The sequence below is a fragment of the Plasmopara halstedii genome (assembly GCF_900000015.1).
Source record: "Plasmopara halstedii genome assembly, contig: Scaffold_614, whole genome shotgun sequence".
In the NCBI taxonomy this organism is placed as follows: Eukaryota; Oomycota; class Peronosporomycetes; order Peronosporales; family Peronosporaceae; genus Plasmopara; species Plasmopara halstedii.
The window spans coordinates 2,613,667-2,620,817 of NW_020187532.1; positions in this window are offsets into that span (position 1 = coordinate 2,613,667).

Consider the following 7,151-nt stretch of genomic DNA (forward strand, 5'->3'; position numbering starts at 1 on the left):
ACGACCACGTCACATTTGGCCGGTTCTGGATAACCAAAGACACCATGCCTTCACGCCAACCTTCGTATTGAACTGACTGTGAGCTATTGATGATGCGTCAACGATAGCCTTACACCACGGTTCTTTTGGTTTCCTCATGGTGTTTAGTCCCTTGTACCACCCTAAGCAAATATGCTCAAACATGCAAGCTTGGCGTTCCAGATTCTTGTACCACCCATGACTTTTACTCTCTGATCATACTAATTGACAGCTTTTAACTCAGCAGGATCCGAAATGTCATCTTCTTCAGGGGTGATCTAATCCACCGGTGTGCCCATGAACAACCAACAATCACAACTTCATGATGGCCGTCATCCACACCGGTATAGTTAGTTTCTAGAAAGTTTTCTTAGGGCCCATAATTATTGCTGTCTTCAGCGATGTCGCACATTTTGGGTTTAGATGTTGTTGTGTTGGTTTCTTTTAGTCTTCGCGATGTTAAAGATGCGTCACATCGAGTATACATAGTCGGTACTTGGCCACTGATACTGTAACCATGAGTGCTCGTCCCTAAGTCACGCGTATCCATCAAACCAGCGAATTGGTTTGATACTCCCGCAAAATACCGACCGACGAGAGCATCCGAAATTACGTTGATAGGATTGATCCGTGGTGGCCCCAATTCATGAACAGGGTATAAATCCCCCAATAGACAAAGCTCTGCTTCACTGTATTTGGAATTCATTACGAGGTTGCTAGAACCGCTCATCATTTTCAAAGGCTTACAAACCATACATAAAAATAAAACAAGATTACATCAAAACTCTATAAAAGGTCTGATCAAACGCAAGCGATGTGATGCTTCTGTAGTTGCACAAAGCCGATATCTTTAACCCAAGAACGCAAACGAAGTCCTCTAGCTACAGTATTGCGAATCTTTCTTTGGCTAGGAGCTACGTAAAAATATATTGAAATACATCTGAAATACATCGAATTTTGATACCATGCGGGATAATCAACACGAAGCAATGCTAATTATCTGTTATCGTCTAGCGACCTGCCAGAAAAAAGCAACAACACGCGTAATGTAGCTTTTCTAGTAGTCTGCTTCCCGTGTTGTGTATTTAAATATGCTCGTGTCAATGACCTCAAGATACGATAGAGCATATTCGCCAGGATCTCACTAGCCGCACTTGACGTATGCTCAACAATCGAATTCCAAGACAACTTTAGACCGTAAAACTTCCAAGTATCAAAACGTGTTCGGTAATCCATTTTTACTAGTAAGATCGCTGTGAGGCTCAAGTCGACAGCAAGCACTAGCAAGCAACAGACGTGGAAGACAAAAGAGACGTCATCCTTTATCTTGAGCTACGCAGCATAATCTCCTATTTGCATAGTGATTGTTAAGTCTTGATGTAGCGATAGCTTAACACTTCAAAAGCAGTCCCTCGTCCACCACACCTAAGATAAATGAATAAACAAAATGCCTGAGATCGAACTCACAATCTGTACTGTCAGCTTTACAAGAATGTTTTTATCGGTGAGTAGCAGTTTCCATCTTCTTAGCTCGTGATCAAGTGATAAAGCTAAAGATCTAAAGTGATTACAAGTTCCAGCCGCAGCACACACAGTAAACTCTCATTCATGGTGACGCACCTGTGGACGCCCGACGGAACCTCTGTAATGTAGGTTTGAACATCTACACATGCAATTGCCCCAGACCTATTTTAGCGAGACATCGTGAACCTCAGTCGCTGAATAATAAACTCTAGACTGAAAAGATTGTTGAAATATCTGAAGATTGGTTGAATGGTGGAGTCGCCACAATAAGTAGAAGCGATGTCACTGCTCTTCTTTTTGAGTAAAAGAAGGAACGATTATCAAATGCGGTATAATGGCCCGCCGAATCCGAGAGTAAAAGCTGTAATATGTTTATTCCACCACTTTTTGGCGTAAGAAGAGGCTATTTACTAGCCGGGAGAGAGAACGTTTCTATAACGGAAGACATTGTTACGCTCTGTCTTTTGATTTTTCTTCAAGAGCGTACATTGGCAAACAATTTAACGTTGTTCCCTTCACTTTTATGAACAATACTTTGGGTTTTATACCTTCGTATTATACCATATCTTGTAATGAAGATGTATTTAACGGTCTGGTCAAAACTCAAGCTATTCGCTTCATTTATCTACTTACTGACCGCACTCACGGGTGGAAAATTGATGACATGCTTGCTAATGGTGTCCACCTGCTGCCGCAACTGCCGAGGTTGATGCAGATGAGGTTGGTGAGAGACTATCAGACAGATTGATTAGTACGACAATGAAAATTTTGAAAAAGGACGACATAACGAGAAGACAAGGATCTCTTCCTTCCTCTGAAAGAATAAAAACGAAAGAGAAGTTTAATTAGAACTGCCAGCAAAGATTTGCCGAGTCCGAATACAAATTGCTGAATCCACTGTAGTGATTTTTCCGATGACAACAGTTTTTTTCGGTGTACCAGGTAACATAAGCCTGGTTGTCTAGCAAATTTCAGTAATGGATTCTTAAGCGATATACCCGCAAAACTAAAGACATCTCTACCTCATTGCAACCGTTGTGAGATCTGCAACCCTGCTGAAGAGCCCAACAATTTTTCAGTAGGTGTAGGTGGTCTACTTGGAAGACGACATAATTTTCCAGCCCTGCCATGTTGCGGGCAAATGCATTTTGCGGGGATGGAAATTGTCAGCTGCATCATCATTCAAGCGAAAAGTGGAGACCAAGCATATAAACTGTGTCATCAAAAAGCCTGATTAGAAAGAAGTTGAAGCTGCATTTTGCGATGACGCGGATCCATGTTTAAAATTTGCGAAGCCTCGCTAGAAGAGTGGGGGGAAACGTTAACATAAAGTTTAAAGCAGTTGTGCCAGAGCAACGGCAATTAAAATTGATAAAATCGATGTCGTCGAACTTTCAATTGGCCTCCACGAAAATTTGTTGAGTTTCCTAGGCTTTGCTGTGTCGACTGCGAATTGAACAGGTGATCGACACCGCAGTCGCGTAGATTGACCTATGTGGAAAGCCTTTGTAAGCTCGAGCCCGATTGCACCTTCGCTTCCGCTCCTAATAAAGCGCAATTTGTCCCAAAGGAATGCCTAGTCTCAATGACATACGTTGAAGGTGGAAGTTCGTGTCTTGTGATGATGGCCCCATTTGGAAAGAAAAGTCGACCAATGGAGAGGGAATCCCCTGGCTCGTCTATCACGAACGCTGCAAATTCGTCAATATATAGACTCTACATCACAGATAATCGCGCATTTGCTCTTTCGCATTTGATATCAGTAATCCGACCATTGTAAGTGTTAGCTCGCGCCGTCTTTCAGGACGTCGTCGCTTTTCTCGCCCCGACGTAGTATTTTTTAATTCATGAAATTTAATGAAGTACAATGATTCTTAATTAACGTACAAGAATGACCAGGATAACCAAAAATCTTATCGCCAACACAAAGAAAGCTTTAGGATATTATAGTCTCAAAAAGTATTTCATGGTGGGAATTCCATTTTGAAACTCACTATGGAAAAAATGAAGCACGGATAAAATGGATTGTGCGTATAGTATTTACTAATCTTCTAGTCACGATAAAAAATGGTGGCGAAAGGATGTATACAAGTAGTTAAGCGCTTTTGTTCTGCGTCGATTTTGAATTTCTTGTAAAAGTCACGACTTGAGAGTAAAATGGCAAACGAATGGCCTGTATAAAGCTAGCTTAAGTACGGCGAGGAAAGAAGTGGCCGGTCAATACTTTCCAACGCAGATGAAAGTTTCGGGCTCATGTTATACCACCATCGGGTTAGAGTGTATGGCTCTTTTTTGGCTACTCAAAAATTACTGTGGGTCTAATATCTCCTATACTAGACCTACATACTGCTGTTAGCGTCGATAAACCAGGCAGCAAATGCTGGTTATCACTCTTGCGCGAAGCATATTGATCCGCGACACCATTTTGTTCGGAATGCTATGTATTCCAAGTTCAGTATGTACCATCGATTCCGACTACATGAACAAGTCGCCTAAATTCACAGAGCTCGTCAGGCTCAGTGGAGTTTGTGATGCTTAGCGATGTCGGCTTAAAGGAAGTGTAAGGATAGTGTAATCGCCATCTGGATAGCTAAAGTGTCTCTTGGCTAGGCAAGAGACGGTTAGCAACTCGCAGAATCTTGCTAAAGCTTAAATCATGTTTTATTATGACGGTGGCGAGGTGCTAGTTTGTGATGAATGGCTACTAGAGCCGTTGCTGGTAATCTCACCTTTATTTTTGCGACTTTGAGTGTCTTTTTGACGGTAAACAAAAAGCATTTCTATCCATAAAATAATATATGCGAGCAAAACATGTAGCCATCACATCATAATTGCTATGGTTTGTATTTCCATGATTATTGCTGCTAAGAAACCAAAAACACATTATTGACGCGTCAACTTTTAGGAATGTCATTCACACTTGTGTGTAAGCTCGTTTGCTTTTGAAAATGATGCATACGTATGCCACATGGCTCGACCCTAAGATCATGTCATATCAATGATGCATTTACCCTTGAATATCAATAAGTTGAATACTTAATATTGAATATTGTTACTGTGTTAAATTTTCTCGGCGTTATATTTTTATCGGACAAGTGCTGTCATCGCTGCGAAACGTAATTGACAGACGATAAATACTTGTCCAAGATATTAGTGCTGAACTCAATTGATTCAATCAACAGCTTTACTGTCACAATAATGTTTTTTTGTAATTTGAGTAATGATAATGAATCTTTTGTCTCAAGCACTCAGCAATTATCTTGGCGTGGCCAGTAACCAAGGGTGATTTTTGAGTGGGTAATCAAACCATCTTACTTTCGCATCAACTATATATCCCAATCATAAATATATACCATACACATTTGGTAGAGTTGTGGTAAATACGAAACTTAAAAAAAATGCATTTTTGAATATTCATAAAAACCAAATCATTTGGTATTTATAAAAATTTTGGAACCTGCTACACACACTAGAAAATTGTTTTAAGTGTGCGATACCTCGCTAAAAGAGGCGCTCCCAACAGTGAACAAATCGAAGCGACAGATGTCGCCGGTCCTAACTAGGCGTGTCGGATGCATGCAAAGTTCCTGGCTACCTTAACGAGAGGCAAGAACTGGCAAATTATGCCCAGGAGGAAAGTATTAAATGTTTCAACCCGTGGTAACAGGATCTTCGACCGGGTACGGTTTGCACCGAGACTTTCCACGCCGTTCCTACTTCTTCGGGGAAGTGGTGGGCGTTGCACTCAATGCGAGTGCAGCTTCCGTGCCGCCAAGGGCAGATGAGGGCTGATAGTGCTAGCTGTGCGAGTGCGCCAAGGTTTTCCCAGCCAGGCTAAAAAAGATAAAAGAACTTTCTTTGCTGTTGAATAGCTAGCGCCACGGTAATCAGCGATGATAGCTGTGATAGTACGAAACATATGGCTTTCGCGTATTCGCCCCCGACTGAGTGGTATGATCAGTCGGCTAACGGTCGGGGGGGGGCACTGAAGGGGAAACATCAAGTACAAGAAGACGAAGGGTGGTCTAATCGAAATCGACCAAGTTCCACTATATCTCATGAAGGTCATGTTCAATGAGAACAACCCTCAATGCAGACTCTCCTTTTTTATAGAATGTGTTTAACGACCCAGATTGTTTGTTGTTGACAAAAAGGCCACGGGTTTTAAATTTGTGGAAGGTCCACTTATAATCAGGGTTTAGCATGAAGCGCGATATTAAAAGTAGCCGACAATATGTTGAGGCATTAACGATGCGAAATAGGAATTCTATATTCGTGCTTCTTGGGACGTCTGCACTGCTACAAATTTGAAGGCTTCGATGGACTCCATGTGATGTTTGACTTTGACAGCGTAAAAACTGGTCATGTACATAACCTTAACTTGATACACGATTGCATCGTAGGCACGGCGTGGCTGGAACACAGCGATCCATTGGATGGCTAAAGATAAAAAAATCTGGGTGCTTTGCACTTTTCTTTTAATGGAACTTCACAGGATCTGGAACCCGCCTCTACCAGAAAGCAGACGCGGCTTTAGCCCACGCAGCTGTGATAGCTATCTTGCAGAACATGGGGTGGTCTGGAATTGACAACAATGTTAGTGCTATTTGCCTTGAACAAATCCCGGAAGGCAAATGCGCTCGTTGAGGCAGTTGAGCCAAGAAAGAACGCCTGTATGTCGTGGTACTTAGTAGTTTTTTCGGGCGAGATTATAAAAACAACTTTAGGCTGTTGCTTTTTTAGTTAGTCTGGTAGCGATCGGAAGCAATTGGGTGACCCTCTCTCCCGTGTCAGAGTCAACGAAGTTGAGGTCAAATGAAAGCAGCGAGTTTATAGTCTAAGATTCAACTGCATGACACTTTGCAAAAAGGCTGTGTGGCTGGTTTTTCACTCTTCTTTTCCATGCAAAACCCAAAATTGCAATATGCGTTCAAAATTTTGATGACTCACTGAGATAAGAAAGATGATTGATTTTCTCACGATGAGACGGTATTGCTGAATTATCACTTCCGTGTGACTGGCCCTACGCGCAGAGCAGTAAAGGTCAACGGTAAGTGACGAGAGCGATGATACGCATATGAATGAAATGACTAAAATAGTTATCGGCTTTACAATTCCTCCTTATAATCTCTTGTTGAACGTTCAAAGGTCGGAAGGAATAATTCCTTGTGAATATGTGCAAGAAAATGCAATATGGTGAGGCCACCCAAATGGTACGATTAGAGCTGGAGGACGAGCCAAGATTGTTCTCCCTACTGGGTAAATCTGTTATTAAGTACGCTTAGTGCGATGAGTGAGACAATAATCATCAGGGATCTTACGGATCCTTTGTATCGTTTGTTGAAAGAATATCAAAACGTGGTGACAGAAAACTCACGCCGCGTGTTACACCCCCCCGGATGGGAGAGTGCGTCATGAATAAAGTTGCTTCCCGATATCAAATATTGTGCCCATGGTAATGACCTTCATCACGGAAATAGTGTGACGTCATTGACGCTTTCTTTCGTGCAAGGTACAATCGTGTTCATCAAAAAAAGAAATCATTCTACCCCTGTTGAAGTAGCGTCGCGTAATGAGAGCTGGACGAGCCAACTGACTCGACGAATGAT